We start from the raw sequence: 20,424 nt of genomic DNA, 5'->3' as shown, positions 1-20,424 counted from the left end.
ATCTCAGTTTGCCTGTCTGTGTAATTGATGGGTCAGACTTGTCAGATGACCCCTCAGGCCTTTTATGGCCTCTGATTCTAAGCTTCAGAACCTTGCAAAGTTAGACACCAGAACCAATCCTAGAGTCCTTGACTTCACCCACAAACCGGACTAATAAGCCATGGTTGCTTCAGAAAACAATAAACTCTCGGGTAAAACCAGCATTAATGGACTCCAAACAACTGTCACATTGCAGGCGCTGTCTGAGCTTGCTATCTGGTAGCCAATGACCTTTCAGTGTGAGCCCACTCCTGGGCATCACTGGAGGAGGACCAGCTACTTTCCCATAGTGCACAGGGGTGGCTCTGACAGCTGTGTTTGCCCAACTGTTTGATGTCACCTCTCTATTTAGTCCTTGGACTAGGTCTGAGAAAAGACAACAACAGCAAGTTCTAAACTATGAACATGCCATGACAGTGAACGAGCTTCTTTGCTTAGATGCTGGGAGTGCTCCACAGAGGCGTGGCTTCAGACGTCTGGACCAGCTTAGCATGCAAATGCCTCAGATCTGGCCTTCCTCGATTGGCTGGAGGTGGGAGTCTGGGCTGCTGATGGGAATAGGCTATTGAAGAGAGAGCAATGGGTCAGATACAGTGACTGATCACCTCCGGTTTCTTCAGGGATGGAAGCAAAGATCCTCCAACATGGAGGTGTGGTCTTGTGATGAGGGACCTGGAGTGTTTCTAAAAGCTTCCAAGTTCTAGCTCTGCTGTGGCCAAGACATTTTCTCTTTAGCCAGAGTTTATCTCAGTTTGCCTGTCTGTGTAATTGGTGGGTCAGACTTCTCAGATGACCCCTCAGGCCTTTTTTTATGGCCTCTGATTCTAAGAACTTCAGAACCTTTGCAAAGTTAGACACCAGAACCAATCCTAGAGTCCTTGACTTCACCCACAAACCAGACTTATCGACATCTATTTTGATGTCCTCTGTGAATTTTATATGAATGTTGCCACTCCATAAATTTTCTCCATATTCATTGAGCTATTTGTTCTCCGAAGAGGTTTAGGGAAATGATGCAATTTTGTGCTTCCATTCATTGGCTCAGAGGGGGTTGCCTTGCTGGAACAATTACTCAAACTTTTAAATTCCTAGTCCAACTCTTGTCTATCACTGTCATTGATAATAAACACAAATATTCACAGGAAGTGAGGAACTTTTAGACTATCTAAAAAAGAACCGGATGTGATAGACATAGAATTCTATATACATTTCTTGGATTTAATCCTTTTGATACTAGAAAACCCTATAGATTTTTTAAAATCAATCTGTCAATTATATTTTCGGCATCTACTGTACATCAGGCACTGTACTGAATGCTGGAGGGGCGTTAAGCTGATTTTCTGAAGATCATACTATAGAGATGTTTTCTGTGATTCATCTAAATTAGAGCTTCCTCTATGGTAAGACATTCATTTTTTACTTTGGCTCATCAGGTACCATTAGAAAAAGAGTCGTCTTGTGCTTTCATTGCCTAAGAGCACTGAGAATATACCAAATTCATGTATGTTTGACTGAGGTGGAGAGGCTGGAACATTTTAATATTTTTAATGTTGGCTTAAAAGATAACCTGGGAGGAAACAGGATAACTCCCCTCACAGTCCTCTAACACACAGACCCCCTCGCTGCTGAATTAAAAGTAGGGCTGGGCCCCAAAGCTGATTTCCTGACCAGCTTCCAGGTGCTGCGGGTCCAGGACCACACTTTCTGTAGCGAAGGTCTGGGGAATATTGCCGGTCCCAGGAGTGCTGTTACTCAGCTTCTCTTGAGCCCGGAGCTAGCAAGGATGCCACCCGGGGCACAGCAAGGACATTCGTGCCCGTGGGATGCTTGTGCTGTTCTAATGCTGAGAATGTGGAGCATCCAGGAGGCAATCCCACGAGATTTCTCAGTATTCTCTCTGTAGTAGTAATTTTTAATACAGACTGTGATGAAGACGATATTAATGGTGTTAAGAATAGTAAGCGTAGCTAACCTTTTTGAGTATCATATATGTCAGCTATTGCAAAAAGTATATTACCTGTGTTACTTAATTCAATGCTAGCAGGAACTCTGTACACTAAGTATTATTATAATCTCCATATTTCACATGAGGAAACTGAGACTCAGGGACACTAACTAACTTTCCCGAGGTCACATGGCGGGTTCGCTCTGTAGTAGTAATTTTTAATACAGACTGTGATGAAGACGATATTAATGGTGTTAAGAATAGTAAGCGTAGCTAACCTTTTTTAGAGTATCATATGTCAGCTATTGCAAAAAGTATATTACCTGTGTTACTTAATTCAATGCTAGCAGGAACTCTGTACACTAAGTATTATTATAATCTCCATATTTCACATGAGGAAACTGAGACTCAGGGACACTAACTAACTTTCCCGAGGTCACATGGCGGGTTCGCAATAGCAGTGGCAAATCGTTCCCTACTTCTTTAAGAAGAGGGTCAGCGAGTCCTCTCCACCGCCCCAGGCAGGTGCAAGCTGGGCCCAGGGTGCCGAGCAGCGATTTTTAGGCCAAGGGGAGGATGTATCCGGTTGTTTCTGAGATCGGGACATCAATTTGGACTCCTTGAGTTTGGAGAACATTTTGTCAGGGCCCTCCAAGCAAAGCATCTCTAGCGTTGTTCTTTTCAAACACATGAGAAATGTATGTAAGTTATCTTTGAAAGGCAAATGTACACTCCCTGTTTATAAATTTGTCTTCTTCCTTAAAGGTTCAAAAGGAGTGCATTTGGGATATGGAGATTCAAAGCTTTCCCCATGGACCATGCATGAGTCATAGTGACCTCAGGAAGTGATGATTTAATAAAATGACTCAATAAAAGATGATGGTAAGTAAGCTATTTCAAGCTGTCTTAGGGTCTTAGAATTGGAAGGACCATGGGATGCTGAGGTCCCCCCACATTCCTAATCAGAGGCTGTGCAGCCATCTCTGTGCCCTGCGAGTAACAGCCGCTACTGCCTCACCAAGCAGGCTGCTCCTCTGTGAGGCAGCTCTAGTTACCAGCACCTCTCTCAATATTAACCCTACATACCTCTCTGTAACCCTCCTGTCCTCCCTTGAGCCTTATTCTGTCCTTTGGAGCAATTCAGATCCTGTTTAATCCCTCTTCCACATAACACTAACGAATGGCCTGTTTCAAGGTTCCAACCTCTAGTTACCAGCACCTCTCTCAATATTAACCCTACATCTACCTCTCTGTAACCCTCCCTGTCCTCCCTTGAGCCTTATTCTGTCATTTGGAGCAATTCAGATTCTGTTTAACCCCTCTTCCACATAACACTAACAAATGGCCTGTTTCAAGGTTCCAACTCTGAGGCTGCCGACCTCTCATCAAAAAATAAAACTCTGTGTGTGGGGTGGGGTGGAGGTGCTGGGAAAGGAAGGAGAAAAGACAAAATCAGATAAGTGCTCAGGACTAGCTAGTTAACCCTGCTCTTTGAACATGCATGTGGGAGCCCACTTTTGCTACTGGTAAGTGCTGGCTGGACTCCTTTTTTATTTCATTTTAAAAAATTGATTTCAGAGAGGAAGGAAGAGGAAGAGGAAGATGGAAGCATCAATGATAAGAGAGAATCATTGATCAGCTGCCTCCTGCACGCCCCACACTGGGGATTGAGTCCACAACCCCGGGCATGTGCCCTGACCGGGAATACAACCATGACCTCCTGGTTCATAGGTCGATGCTTAACCATTGAGCCACCCAACTCGGGTGCTAATAACCATTCTAACAAGTGCCATAGACAGAATAGTATGGTGGTCACCAGAGGGAAAGGGGGCTGGGAGTGGAGATAGCAAAAGGTAGAGGGAGCAGAGATAGCATGGTGATGGAAAGAGATTGACTTTGGGTGGTAAACACACAAGGCAATATACAGATGATGTATTATGAAATTGTACACTTGCAACCCATATAATTTTATTAACCAATGTCACCCCAATAAATTTAATTTAAAAATTTAAAAAATAAATGGAGTTCTGGCCAGTGATGAACTCAGTTGCTTGGAACATGCAACTGCTCTTTCTGTTCCCTGTGAGTTAATGCCTGAGGGAGGATGAGCGTGACTCCTGGGAAAAGAAGGTGCATTGGAAGCCTCAAAGGATGGGTGTCCAGATGAGCTGTCATTCCAGAAAGCAGCCCCTCGCCTACAACACTCCCTTCAACCCTCAAGACATACCCCCTAAGCTCTGAGTCAAAGGTAGGGCCTTTGCTCCAAAGCTGATGATGGACAACTCAGTGGCTGGTTAAGAATCTGAGAGACTGCAGGTCACTGTTGTCCCAGAGGCATCCCTCAGTGACGAGGACAACCAAGGAGAGACCTGGAGTCTGCTGCAGGCAGTGCAGGGGGGAGCTCAGCACCCCGCAGGGCTCTGGTGCCAGCATTGCAGCTGATTAGCAAGCCCCTCACCTTCTTCATGTGGCAACTACTTCATGTGGCAACTGTATGAACCCCTGCCTTGCAGGCTTCAGCACATGATGCTTGCTCAGGAGGTCTTAACTTACTTCCTTTTTTGGTTCAAGCTTTGAATACTGAGGCAGGAAACCACTTACTGAATACCATTTACTTGAGATTTTCCTTACGGTTCTTTAGAAGCAAAAGAAAAAGAAGAAGAAGAAGGAGTGAGAAAGAGAGAGGAGGGAGGGAGGAGAGGAGCAGGGAGGGGGCCAATGGAGGAGACTGGATTTCATTCCAAGTCTGAGGGCTTTCATGTTGTTTCAGCTCTCAGACCTCTAGTTCAGCTCCCTCCCTGTCTGAGGTGGTGGGGAGGTAAGAGGTGGAGGTTGGGGTGAGGAGGAGGGAGGAGCAAGTGGGCATAGTAGGGCTCTTTGGAGGACTTGAGAAGTCGATGACTGAAGGAAGGAGGCTGGAAAGGAGACACATGGCAGTTCACCTTGTATTTTCAAACTCTGCATTCGGTTTAGCGTGAGGAGAGAAACCCCATTTCCTCCCAGCTTCCCTCTGTCTCCTGGAGCGAGAACACAGAGATAACAGATGTCAACGCCTGTGCTTCGTCCCTTAGCTTACTTTTAAAGTATTTGCTAAGCTGAGTAAGTATGTGTTGTACAGAAGTTGTTCCCGTCTTATCTTCCAAAGTTGTTATTTCAATAAAATCTTTTGAAAGCAAAGAAGAAAAACCACTACTTTCCTGGCCTTGGGCTTCTTCTAAAAGAAATAATAAAACAAACTAAACTGATAAATGAATAAAAGAGTCGGCTTGGACTGGATTAATGACTCTAAAGCAAAGGGCAAATACCAATGACAGACATGGCTCAACTACTTCCCAGACCTCAGATCAGCTGTGGGTTCACCCTTTTCCCCCTACACTTGGACCAAGTTGAAGGACCTGCTGACTTGCGGTTTGCCTTTTGTCTCACTCCCCAGCTCACCCTTCCCAGACTATTGAGGAGGGACATCTCCAGAGGCTGGGTAGCAGGACTTAGGCCCATAGTGTCCAAGAGACTTGGATGGACACTTACTCCCGCAAGTAACCATGGCCCTCTGGCCAAGCCTGCCAAGGACACTGGTCCAACTGTCAGAAATAACACCCTTTCCAAGATTATCGATGGACCGAATTGTACCTGGATGCCACTCCCCAATCAACACTTTCCAAAAGCATAACAAAGGCCAACAGAATCTGTGACATGTACTTCTGAGCAGTCCTCGGCCAATCTCCTCCATCTCTGCCTTCCAGTCTCCCTGGCTTGACTTCTACTTGAATAGGTCAGGCACATTCCTCCCTCAGGGTCTTTGCTTATGTTGTTTCCTTTGCTGGAATGGTCTCCCTCAGATGTTCACAAGTGCTCAATCTCTCCTTTGCTCCAACTTTACAGAGTGTGAGCGTCCGTAGCTCCCCAACCAGTTCACCCCCCCTTCACTCTCCTGTGAGAATATTACTCTTTCCCATACTGTCTGTCTCCCTCAATAGAATGTTAACTCAAGAGGGCAGAGACTGTCTGGTTTATCATCACCCTATCCACATCACAGTTCCCAGCACATAGTTGGCACTGGAGAAACATTTGCTGGACGGACGCTTTGATCTGTGGGTGAAGTCATACTTGCTGGTCCACCCAATGTCTCCTGCACTAGCTTGGCTCACTATGAATATCATTTGCATTGATTTTATGCCCTGGTTGTGTGTGTGTGCGCACACGTGTCTATCTGTGCATGTTAAGAATACCTCTAATACAATGGCTATTTTTTTTTCCGTTTTGAAAAAGGTAAAATACGCATGGTTGCAAGTTCAGGAACCCATTCGGCCAGCAAATAGAAAAAAAAAAAAATCTCAGAACGTCAGCCTCAAAGGCTTTCCCAAGTGCTCAGGGATGACCGGCGTGCCTCCTGCTGTCCTCTCCTGCCAGCACATGGGGGAGATGCTGTCCAGGACGTGCCTGGCCTCCAGTCAGTGCTGAGGATGGATCTCAGATCCGCATATTGACTCAGATCTTTTTGGGGCCCTCATTTCTCCCACACAGCCCTCTGTGGTCTGGCCACATCGGGTTGGGAGTTGTTTGATTTTTTTCCTTTGGTTTCTCTGTTTACATAAAGCAATTAGAGGTCATAAAGGACCTCAAGATCTCTGCGTTCTCTTTGCTGGCTCCTCTCTTCCCCAGGAGGAATGGCCCAGGCTGCTTGAAATCCCCATAAGGCGACGCCGAGAGGAGAGCTGTCACCGTGTGTCCTTCCTGAAGCTTTCATTAACTACAAAGGTCGTTTTGGTCTGGCTTGCATTCATAAGCAGTGACATCATTTAGCATCTGCTAATCCAAAATTCACTAAGCACATAGATTTTGAATCTTTTAGGTCATTCAATAACTATTTACTAAGTGCCTGCTACAATGCACTAAAACCAAAATTCAAGTTCTGCCTTGCTTTTCAAGAGCAAAATTCCAGTGTGGGAAGGAGGAGGGGAAAGGAGCAGTTCTGTCGTAAGCTTTTGGGGTAACCCCAAGGGAACTCTTTACAACCACCAGGGTTCCAAAGACCGGGCTCAGAAGACGTCTGGGCAAGAATATTTTTGAATGTTAGGAAAAAAAAGTGTTTTTCTCAAGCCTATAGCAATAGCTAATTTTAAGTAACGTGCCTCTAATTTTTAAAAATACTTTTATTGAATTTATTGGGGTTACATTGGTTAATAAAATTATATAGGTTTCAAGTGTACAATTCAGGTGTTGTGTGTTCACCTTTCAAAGTCTAGTCTCCTTCCATCACCATTTATTATCCCTCCCCCCTTTACCCTCTTTTACCTGTCCACCCCCCTACCCAGGGATGAACGGAGTGCCTCCTGCTGTCCTCTCCCTGAGCCCCATTCTCACCCTCCCCCCCACCAGTTCCCTCTGGTAATGGAATATTCAGCCATAAAAGAAGAAGGAAAGGTTATCCTTTGCGACAGCATGGATGGACCTGGAGGGGATTATGCTAAGTGAAATAAGCCAGTCAGAGAAAGACAAGTACCAGATGATCTCACTTACGTGTGGAACCTAATGAACAAAACAAACAAACATGCCTCCAAATTTGAAACCGCAGTCTGGTTAACCCTCTGGCAAACGACTGAAATTCACACTGCTTGGCAGGTAGACAGGCCTGAGTGTGGGCTCAGAGAAAGGCCTCGTAGTAACCACATCTCATACCGGAACACTTGTGCCCAAAGCCGTGCACTTACATGGGTCAGGGGCCTCTTGATTTTCTGGCGTCATATTGTTCAAACCGTACCAGACCATCGGGATTCTGACCATGAAACGAGGTATCTTCCCTGTAGTGTGGCTGCTTTGACTGTGGCAGGAAGCATTTATCTTTCTGGCGACTGCGTTGAAGGCTAGCTGCCCCGAGAAAGTGGATTTTCTGGATGTTTTCTCAGGCAATATGGGAAACAGATGGTGAGCGCAGTCATTCTCTTCCCATCTGAGCCTCTGGGCAACCACTGAGATGGACTGGCCGGTTCCAATGTCCAAGTCATGATGATTCTTGGTTAGAAATAACTCAATTTGCATCTAAGGATGAATAACAAGATGCAGCTTTTTATAGTGAGGTATAAATTAGATATCTTTAAAGTTACACATTTTGAAGAACTTTAAAGCATTAATACTTCTGAAAACACAAACTTTAATGAGCTGATTTTTTTTACTATTTCTTTTCCTTTTATAATACATAGAATCTTTTCATAACTGATATGTTTAATGATGACAGGATTATTTCTAACCATATGGCTGCATGTACAGTAATAATTTCATTAGCCTAATTGTAAAGATCATAATGTATTAAACTAAATGGTGTTGACACCAACATCAGAAATTTATACACATATCCATCCAAACACACGTGTACATGTGCATGTATGTGTTCACATGTGTGTGCAATGTATTGAGAGGACGAAACATTGAATTACAGCTTCTATCACTCAAATGTACACTTAACATTGATGTGATACTGATTTTAAATTTTAAGGAGTTTTCTCCAGGCAAATCAGTAAGGCAAGTCAATTGTCTGTAGCTTACTTTAAAAAAAACAAAACAAAAACAAACAAACAAAAAAAACCCTAAAAGGCCAAGTATATAGCTCAAACATGCTCGGAGGTAAGGGGCAGATCCAAGGTTGAGGCTGTGTGTCTCAGGTCCCATGTGTCCTTTAGGTCCATTTGCTGCTGCCCTGGTTTCTCAGACCTGGCACATTTGCATACTTTTTTAAAAATTAAATTTATTGGGGTAACATTGGTCAACATGAACATATAGGGTTCAGGTGTGGGTTTCTATGTTATGAGATCTGTATTGCATACTTATTAAGTAGGAAAGTAGTTTGATACTTGAGGGCTGGAGGCTGGATGTGGGCTAGCAGCCAAGGTGAATCACAGAGGTTCTTTGAGATTCTTTCATTGATTCAAACATCCATTTATTTATTTTTAATTTTTTTAAAAATAAATCTTTATTGTTGAAAGTATTACATATGTTCCCTTTTTCCCTCCCATTGACCCTCTCCAGCCTGACCCCGGCTCCCTGCCCCAGGCCTTCACCACCCTATTGTCTGTGTCCATAGGTTATGCATATATCAAACATGCATTTATTGAGCAACTACTGTGTGTGGAGATACAGATGAATAAACACAGCTCCTGCTCATTGCCTAGTCGGGGAAGACAAACATAATGCAGCACAATGAATCCTGTTCTAACAGGTGCCTGGACCATCTAACAAAAGCCGCCAAAAATAGATGGAAAAGTAACCTTGTGTAGTTTCCAAGGGCTTTTGTGCAAAGTAGTACAAGCTGGGTGGCTTAAAGCTACAGAAATTTATTGTCTCACAGTTTCGGAGCTGGAAGCGTGAGATCAAGGTGTCACAGGACCATGTTCTCTGTGAAACCTGCAGGGAGAAGCCTGCCCTGCCTTCTCCAGCTTCTAGAGAAGCCGGCAGGCAGTCCTTGGCATTCCTCGGCTTGTAGATGCAGCACTCGAATCTCTGCCTCCGTCTTCACATGGCCACCATCTCCTGTGTCACAGTCTCTTCAATGGCATTCTCTGTGTCTCTCCCTTCTTTTAAGGACACCAGTCATAGTGGATGGGGGCCTATCTTAGTCCACCCAGTACAACCTCATCTTCATTCATTACATCTCCAATGACCCTGTTTCCAAACAGTCACATTCTCAGATCCTGGGGGTTAGGACTTCAGCATATTTTTTGGGTGGAAGTGGGGGGGGGGAGGACACAATTCCACCCATAACACCCTGAGAGTCACTGTGTAAAATTAATGTAAATCTTCAGGAGACTCAATGCCTGGCCTATTCCATTTCCTCTTTGGAGACTCCTGGTTTATTAAAATCTTACCATTTGTGACAGCATGGATGGACCCGGAGGGTAGTAAGCTAAGTGCAATAAGTCAGTCAGAGAAAGACAAGTACCATATGATTTCACTTATATGTGGAATCTAAAGAACAATATAAATGAACAACAACAACAACAAAAGAAACAGACTCATGGACACAGAGAACAGACTGATGGTTGCCAGGGGGGAGGAGGGTTGGGGGACTGGGTGAAAAAGGTGAAGGGATTGAGAAGTACAGATTGGTTACAGAACAGTCATGAGGATATAAAGTACAGCATAGAGAATATAGTCAATAATGTTGTAATAACTATGTATGGTGGCAGGTGGGTACAGGAAATATTGGGGGAACACTTTAGAAAATATATGATTGTCTAACCATTATGCTGCACACCTGAAAATAATACAAAATAATATTGAATTGTAAAAAAATAAAATAGCCCTGGCTGGTGTGGCTCAGTTGGTTGGAGCATTGTCCCATACACTGAAAGGTGGTGGGTTCAATTCCTAGTCAGGGCACATACCCAGGTTGTGGGTTCAATCCCGAGTTGGGCAGATATGGGAGGCAACCTATTGATGTTTCTGTCATCTCTCTCTCTCTCTCTCTCTCTCTCTTTCTCTCTCTCTCTGTAAAATCAATAAAAGACATTTTTTAAAAAGGCCTTGGGTGATGATTAAAAAAAAAAGAATAGGAGACAAGAAATCTCAGAATTTACTTAAAAACCTTAATTTATATATATTTTTAAAAACCATTAATTTATAGTGTGCTCTAAAAAGTGAGATCCAAGTTTTCAGCTCCCTGATGAACAACAACTTGTTTTAAACCCGTTGGTTTATCTTGGCCAGTGATTGTGTAACCTCATTAGACATAATGCCAACTCTTGAGGTTCTTTGTGAAAATGAGGCTGGGCCAAGGGACCTGGACTCCCCACAGATAGCACTGCCCCCCTTGGAAAGAAGCCATTTTTGGTTGAAATGTATCTACTTCTTTCCCTTCTTCCTGCCAAGCCAGCACACACTAATGACCCCTCTGCCCAGGCACCAATCAATGAGTAGAGACCATGACCTTGAAAGGACACATTTGGAAAGCTGATGAATATTTTATTGAGATCCTCCCTGAAGACCTCCAGATAAAAACCCTCCAGACAGAGGACCCTTTGTGACTATAAACTTTTGCTTGTTTTTGAGTCTTGATTCTGAATTCTTTCTTAGCTGAACTCAAGAACTGAGGTTGCTGAACCGAGGTCTAACATCTATTGCCATTTCACCGTGAACAGGGTTGAGTTGAGGCTCTTGAGTGAGATTACCATCACTTTTAACTTTAGTAACCTTGAGCAAGATTTTTCCACATCTGCATGCCTCAGTTTCTTCTTATGTAAAATGGGGGGATTATCATAGTATCTTATTTTTGGAGTATTAAGAGGATTGAATAAATGATGCATGTTAAACTTAGATTAGGGCCTGGCAAATATAGTTATTAGTGCTTGCTAAATGTTGCCTATTTACATTTAATTGTTACAAATAATTGTCACAAGTATTTAACGATAATACCTTATTTTGTTTTGCACCTCAAATCTTTTAAAACTTGTTATAAATGTTTTCCCATTTGAATCTCAACCAGCCCTCTGTAATAGATAAGGCAAGTATTTATCTCTAGTTTACAGAGGAAGAATTCATCTTAAAGAGTTTAGGGACATAATAAAACCCAGAGCCAAAAACAGTGAATGTTGAAGGGGCTAGAAGCCATAAGACCTGGCTGGGCCATGAGGGGTAAGACCTACCTTGAGGAAAATTGTAAAAATACAGAAAAATCTAGCTTTGACCCTTCACTCCTGTGTTCTTGCTTCTCTGCTGCAGCCTGAATTGCTTTAAGCTACTGTTCCTCTCCAAGATTTGATATTGCCTTGAAGGATTTTTTTTATATGCCTATGATTTATTTAAGGAGGGGCACTGGAAGGGTCTTTCAGACCCGAAGGAATGCACCTATAGTTCAGGCCCTCCTTGAGGGGGTGGATGGGGAGATGCATTGTAGATACTTTGCATGTGTCTATAGTCCAGGAAAAGTTAGACAGGCAGGAGCCAAATCACAAATGGCCTTGCATGCAGGTCCTACGAATCTTAGATTTATGTTTAGATGATAGGTGCACTACAGGGACATAATACATTTGCACTTTAGACCTAAAAATCTAATGGCTGATGGAGAATAGACAGGGGGCTTATATTCAGGGAGACCAGGTGGTAGGCTGCATTGATAATTCAGGTGAGAAACATGGGTTGGTCAACAAGAGAGATAAAGGCGGTAGCACTGAGAGTTTAAGTTGATTAAATAAATGTGAAAGATGATAGGGAACTGGAGTTGGAGATTTTACAGTCAGATTGGAGTGACAGGAAATGCTTCCTAGAACAGTAGCTCTCAAACTTTAATGTGCAGCACAATCGCTTGGAGGGATTGTTAAAATACAGATGCAGGGCCCCTCCCCAAGAGTATCTGGTTCAGTAGGCAAGAGTGGGGCCCAAGAATTTGCATTTTCAGCAAGTCCCCAAGATGCTGCCGGTCCTGGAGCTACACTTTGAGAACCACTGTCTTAGAAAAATAGTGTAGTTACATCTCGATGTAGCTTTTAGGAGGAATTTAAACATAGATTAGCTGAGAAGATAAAAGAGAGTATTTTAGGCAGCATAGGGGAGACAATAAAAAGATACCATGACTTGCCTATTAGAATGGCCTCTTAAGCCTGGCTGGTATTGCTCAGTGGTTGAGTGTAGACCCAGGAACCAAGAGATTGTAGTTCGATTCCCAGTCAGGGCACATACGCGGTTTGCAGGCTTGATCCTCAGAAGGGGTCATGCAGGAGGCAGCCAATCAATGATGTTTCTTTCGTCGATATTTCTATCTCTCTATCCCTCTCTCTTCCTCTCTAAAACTCAATAAAAACATATTTTTTTTAAAAAAAGGAATGGCCTCTTGAGAGCTTGAGCATGGTGGAGATGAGACTTTCTGTTATCATCAGGCCCTTTGCAGTATTACCTGTTTTTGAGAAAGTCTCTTCCTCATGTTGTGAAATGGCCATCGAACAGAGCGCGTCTTAGTGTGGGTTTTCCCCAGATGCAGTCACTGGAGAAGGATTTAGTAAAAGCACTTTATCTGAGAAGAGCAGGCAACTCCGGTAGAGAGAGGCGTGTTATACACAGGAAGGGAAAGCAGAGCTGTTAAGCCACAGTGCAAACTACATGCCTCAAAGTTATCCCAACCATAGTGGGAGGGAGCTGGGGTATTTATACAAAAACTCCTGTCACTGAGTGTGGTATCTGGTGACCAAGGGGCGGGGGGCGGGGGGGGGCATGTTAATTCCTTGGCAGTCTGTTCTGCAGCATCCCTTAGTCCCGAGGAAAAGAACTTCATAGCACAGTGGTGCAGTCTATTCTAAGGGCCAAAGGAGAGATTACAGTGATAAAGTACCATCTCAGGCAGCCTTGAGTTAATGCCTGACAGGGTCCTGGTCTGGGCCTTTAGGCAGCAAAACAACAATCAGCCTGTGATCTTGGTTTCTTTTTACTCTGTGCATCTTGGAGAAAAAGTCATTAAGGTGAATTGAGTTGGGATAAGGGGAAGAATTCCTTTTTGTTTTGTAAGGATGCCAGGTACTTAGTCTCTGGGAGTAAAGCATTTTAGAGTTAATATCCTCTACCCATTCCTAACATGTAGGACTGTTCTTTATCTATTCCTTATCTGTAGAATTATTATTTGCTTATTCCAAGAAGCAGAAGTAAGTTCCAAACTTCTAAGGTGGTTAGGATTTTGTTTTGGATTATCACTTGGGGTAAATATAGTAATAGTTTATCTCCTAGTTTCTCACTGTTATCTTTTCTCGATGAAAATACCATGACTTGGGTATTTCTTTAAATATTCTTACCTGAAGGTTATATTTTCCTAGGCATTTAAATTAGATTTGCATTTTTATCTTGGGTCTCTCCCAGTCTCTGCAGCCTCAGATTCATTTTTAGATCAGTTGGAATGATATTCTTTTTGTCACCACTCAGAGTTAATAAAAATGACAGAGAAACCAAATGTTTCAGTTACTTATTAAGCTCTTGTGGTGGTTGAATGAGGCACACCTATAACCAATCCAGAATTGTACCAATCACATTGAAAAGGTCTTTTATTGCTTTTCATAAAAAGCAAAGGAAATAAGTAGGAATTTTCTACGTAAAAAATCATTTTTAACCTATGGCTCCTGGTGCATTGGAATGTCTATTGGATGTTGTCCTGTCCAGAGAAATTACTCAGTAAGTATTGGTTAGCTTGTAACTTATTTTTGTAAATAAAATTTGGGACTATCATTCATATTTGTTAAATTAAAATATACCATTGCTTTATAATGTAATGGTTTAAAATAGTGTAAAATATTTTTTCCTTGTAGCTCAAATTGGTCTTGTTTGAAAGTGACTACATGTCAATCTTCAGCTATAAATTCATCCTGAGACCCAAGATATGAAACATCTATTTATGGAGGATTAGCTGTGGTGTCTGTCACTCAGAAGCCCAAGGGGAAATGGAGAGGTCAAGTTCTAAAGTGAACCTCACACATGGGCAGATATTTCACATCATGACAGAGCGGAAAGGGTCACACAGCTCACTCATTTTACAGATGAGGAAAATAAGTCCCAAAGCAGGGGAGCATTTCTGAGAGTAACACATTTAGTTAAAAATTAAATGGCATACAAGTCAGAGAAGGGAAGGATGGTAAACTGACACTCTTCCAGGCCATGGGTGCCAGTTTTTCTGTGTCAGTCCCAACAACTTGGACCATGGTAGTCCCGGAGTTGCTACTCTGGACAAGTGTTAATGTAGAGTTTCAACGGGACAACATTAACTGATGGTACTTAAAGATATTGCTGTGTGGTTGTATAATTTTCAGGTATGTAAGGTGAAACAAAAGAAGCTGGTAGGTTTCTTTTACTTTGAGGCTATTTCTTTGGGCCTTTGAAATAGAAAGAGCCAGCACATCTCACAGAGCATCATAATGCTCAGCGTTTTCCACACTGTTGACAACAGGACCCTCTTCTCCTGGGCCAAATTGTGAGGCTAGTGATTCTCAAGACTCATATTGAGAAAGGCCAGTCCCAATTCCTTTGTTTACTTATGAGGAAAGGAAGCCACTGAGAGGTTTTATGGGACAAGGCTTCCGTTTTGGGGGAAAATATTCTCAAGTTTAACCAAATACCAGATCATGCCTACTCTAGCCAGCTGTCTACTGAAATGATAATTCCAGGAGTGCACCAAGTTAGGCTTTGGTTTGGATCTGAGTGTACCTGTTTGGATCTAGTGCCATCTTGCCTCCCCTGCCCCCTAAAGTATATCTAGGTCACTGGAGATGATAGACCTTCATACCACTTATGTTGACTGGATCAGTGTGACTGTCCATCCATGATGAGCTGGATTTCAAGATCAGACTGGACCTCCAGGGATCTTCCTGGAACTAAACTATACTTCGGGTTCAACAGGCCATTGTCATCCACTGTTTACCTGACCGTATTTGCTATATTGTCACACATTCCAACTTCCACTGCTGTGTGGCTGATTATGAAAACTTATTGTTGACAAACTCCCTCCTCTTCACTTTCTTTCTTGGAAAACAACCTGTTCTGGTCCCAGTGACAATGACTCAAACTGTCAAGTGAGTTAGGCACTGTCGAGCCCTCATTGCCTTATGCAGAGCATTAGGAATTACTTACTCAATTTTTTAAAAAGAACTATTCAATAAATCATTGTCCAAGGATGGCTGGGGGGGTTAGTTTGGCATATACAGGACCTCATAAAATGCTACCTCCGCCACAGAGCCTTCTCTTGCTAATTAGAAAGTGACATGACAGTTTCTTCCCCTAAGACCAGTTTATATAAAAACTAATATAAAATAACAAAAGTGTATATGCAATTTTAAAAAATGGCTGTCTGAGCCAGAGGCATCTTTTATGTTGTCAATTCTTTGGCTGCCTCTATGTTCATATTTACATACTAGTATGCATAAATGAATACATGCAATAAATAATTTTCAAACACTGGACCTTATTTTTAACAGCAGTGTAAGGACTTTTTATTCAAACTAGTGTTTGGGAAGACATTTTTTTCTGGGAAAAACACACACACCTATACATGCACGCACATAAGTGTGCATACACACATGTAATTTGTGTGTGAGAGTGAGAGTTAGAGGTACTGCCTATGAAGTTGATTCACAAGCCACACAAGAAAATAGGCCTTGCTATTTTATATTATCTCATTTTGAAAATGCATTAGAAGTCAGCAATTTAAGGTTTGCATTATTTGAGACCCATTTATTTACGAAGACTGTTTAAAGATGGGCAATAAATTGTAAATTCTAATAACTTACTCAATGGCAATTGAATACCTGAGGATAGTGGGTTGAAAGAACAATTTGGGGGTAGGCTGTGGAGAGGGGGGAGAATAGAAGCAAAACACAGAAAACCTTGGCTGTTCTCATTTCCATGAAGACATCAGGAGACACACTGCTTCAACGTCAGGACTCTCCAAACCATGCAACTTAACGAAGAGCTCATGTGGAAGATAGCCTGTGCCCAAGTCCTACAAAGAAACGGGGGCAGAGAAAAAGAAGCTAGACGTGGGTTGGAGGGCAATTTAACATTTAAAAATCTCCCTCTTCTATGTTTATGTATTTTTCATGGGGTCTGATTCTAGGGAACATAGAGAAGGATATAGGATGAGTGGGCAACAGTGGTGAAACTTATTGTGTTCAACATGGATTTTGGAAAGCAAATAACACCTGGAAGGTTGATAATTTGAGAAATTCGTACCTATATGCCCCACTGTGTTATTAAATCTGCACGGTTCACAATTGAATATGTTTAATTGTATACCATATAATGAGTGTTGCTGATGTATTCTGACTTTGCTAATGTCTGATTGACTCAAAGCTCTACATTCTGTAAAAGAGAATAGCAATATGACAATGCGAGAACCTACCATTTCCTACTGCTTAGCTGGGCACTCAGGATCCTTCATAGCATAGCTTCTACCTTTTGGTTTTCCATCACTTCCCTCCATAGTCCTAACTTGATCTAAACCAGATTAATCTTCATCCCCCACACATGCCACACACTCTCCCATCTTTAAGGAATTGCTGATACCATCTACTAATTCGAATAGTCTTCCTCCTGTCATTTCCAGCTCTTAAAGTCCTACCCAAAATTCACTCAAAATGCTATGTCCATGCTTTGGATTCAAGATGACTGACTGAGCACACATTTATGGTCACCTTTCTCCAACTCTTAATGAATTTTATGAAAAAGTTAATTGTAAGTAAATGAGAAATCAATAGTAGCAATAAAAAGACATTGATAAACAATGTATATTAGAAAGTCTCCACACATTCTTATCTACAAGGAAAATAAATGCTTTAGTATACTCAGAAATACACTTATACTACTTAATGTGCAAGATCTATGTAAAGAAAACAACAAAACTTTACTGGTGGATGTAAAAAAGGATGTAGATAGGAAGCTTATATTATAAAAGTGTCAATTCTGGCTAAATAAATTTATAAATTAAAATAAATTATAAAAATCCAAGAATAATTTTCATGGAAATTGATAAGCTTATTATCAGTACTTTTAAAAGAAGACTGGGGAGAGGTCAATGGGTGAAAAAGGAGACTTATGTAATGCTTTAAACAACAAAGAATTAAAAAAATTTAAAAAATAAATAAAATAAAAGAAGAAAAGTATAAGAATAGCTGAATGACTTTTAAAGTTTAGAAGAATGGGGTTAGCTTGCTCTATAGATATAAAAATACACTCAAGATCTACAGTCACTAAAACAGTGTGATACTGACTAGAACATCAAATAGATTAATTGAACAAAAGAGACTATATATCTTAGGGAAATTGGTAAACGGCTTCTAAAATTTATATAGAATATCTAAGACAAGAAGAGTCAGAATTCTCCTAAAGCATACCGTGGGAGTACTTGATCTTCCAGACATCAAGGCAGATCATAAGGAATTATAAAGAAAACCAAAAAATCATAAGGAATGACTATAGCACCAACAGTGATTCTGGTGCAGAAATTGACAAACAGGTGGATAGGATTGGAAGCCCAGAAAGAACGCACCCACATCTGGATAAGATTGATAACAGAGGGACAGACATGCATATTAATTCAATATATGCCAAAAGTGACATTTCAAAATCAGTTTGTTTAATAAATAGTGCTGAAGCTGGAAGGAAGGGATTGCAGATTTGGCTGCAAATGAATATTAAAACATTCCTATGGCCACGGACACCACAACAACTTGGAGAAAATATTCACAACACATACAAGACACAAATGGCTAATATCCATAACACATTAAGAATGCCTAAAAATCAATGTAGGAAGGAAATATGGGAAGTCAACACATAGAATAAAAGATGCAAATAGTTGATACATATAAAAAAATAACCAACTTTATTAGTCACTCGTAAAGTGCAAAATAGAAAAAATTAATGTATAATATGAGGGACATTGAAAATAATCCCAGTATAATTATTTCTGCAATTAAATATTAAACTTAGTAGATGGTGAAATAATCACTAAACATAAAAATTAAAGAAATCATTACAGGTAAGGCTTCTTCTAGCTTTACCATTCTTAGTGTGTGACATACACCCTCAGCGTCTCAAGATGACTGCTCTGACCCAGACATCACATCTGCGTTCCAGCAATGGCGAAGGGAAGAATGGCAAGAGGAAAACAGTACATGCCAGTGAATCTGACCTGCTCATCAGTAATACTATACTTTCCCCAGAAGCCTTGTTCCCTAGAGTTACACTTAAATCTTATTGACAAACTGTGTCACCCTTAGGGAATTGGGGTATATTGTTTTACTTATTTATTTATTAAGAGAACATTTATTGGGTTTCTTTTTTTTAGGAGTGCATTTTTTAAATGAGCATATTTCTGTTCCAAACTAAATTGTGGTTCTGTTAATAAGCAAAAAGTGGAGCATACATATCACTTAGACGACTGGCGGTGTCTGCGCTGTGAAGGAAGCAGCTAGAAGGGTGCCTGGTACGTCATACTTACTCAAATATTAGTTCAATAAAGGAATTGGGACTTTCATGTTAAATCTGCATAACCCCCAGGATGACAGTGAAGGGGAATCGAGAGCCCAGCCCCAGCTCGAGAGGAAACTAGTCCAGAGGGAACAAAAGGCCACCTGAGAGATTTAAGATGAAATGGATACAACTATAGATGCTACTTAATGTCTTTGAAAATACCCAGAGCAGATTCAGACAGAAAGCTTGAGGTAGTTAGTCATAAATGTCTAGAATTGTGCTGCTCAGCACTATGGCCACCAACCACATGTGGCTATTTATGTTTAGATTAAGCAAAAAATATAAAACCTCAGTCCTGTGGTCACCCTAGTCACATTTTGAATGCTCAATAGCCGCATGTGGCCAGTGGCTACCACATTGCATGGTGCTTATATAGAGCATTTCCATCAGGTAAAAGGCTCTACTGGATCCTGCTTGTCTAGGAAAATTAAGCCAAGGGAGGGGAAAAAAAAGAGAGAGAGAAAGAGAAAAATCCCAGCTCCCAGAAAAACAAACCCTTGTGCAGGAAACGAAAGATAATCACAATATATGGGTTTCAGCTGTTAATAGCATTTTGCTAAGCATAATAATGTAAACATTCTGAATTACATAAGTATTACCAGGATAAAGGGATGGGAGATGAGGTTTGTGTCTCATGAGAACGGGGGTTTATATGAAAGAGAAGCAAAACTTCATCTTCCAAGGTGGGAACTTAACAGATAATGCTTATGATTGAAAAAATCAGCATAGAGCAATATAGACCTGTTGTTAAGTGTGTACAGATAAATAACAAAAGATAATAAGCCTTGCCAAACGATTTAGTTCTTAAATGATGTGCAGATATAATTTTATTAAAATAATTAATAAAATCAAATAAACTGCAATGACAAAGACCCTGTTGCAATGCTATCTCCCCCATGGAATCGTTTCTGGTCTCCTGACACGACACTTCTGCACTCTGATCTCTAGGAAAGCATCCCCTGAAGCTTTGCTATTGGCACTTTGCTTTGCTTTGTCGTCAGTTATACAGGTTTCTAGTCAAACTCCTATTGATTCATAAATTCTTAGACTAACGAATGTCTGATTTCGGAAACCTTGTGATATTTTGGTATTCCAGTCTAATACAGATTAAAGTGCAAAGACTCTATTAAAGTGTGAATTATGGTAATAACATCAATTATAACAGCCACCATTTACTGAGCACTTGCTAAGGCATGTGATCAGAACCTACTGATAAATCAGGGCATCCGTTTACTCTTCCACAGAAGAGAATATAGGTAGGCTGGGAAAATGGATAGAGCTGCTCTTTCCTCCCTAGAGGGCACAATTCCAGATTAGCATTCGAATGTGTATGTTTATCTTTACTTTATATATTATTGTATCATATTTTATTTAAAAAATGGGGCCTGCCCTAACTGGTTTGGCTCAGTGGATAGAGCATCGGCCTGGGGACTGAAAGGTCAGGTTCGATT

Source organism: Myotis brandtii, unplaced genomic scaffold (genome assembly GCF_000412655.1).
Source record: "Myotis brandtii unplaced genomic scaffold, ASM41265v1 scaffold125, whole genome shotgun sequence".
Taxonomy (NCBI): Eukaryota; Metazoa; Chordata; class Mammalia; order Chiroptera; family Vespertilionidae; genus Myotis; species Myotis brandtii.
Note: the sequence above shows the minus strand (reverse complement) of the source record.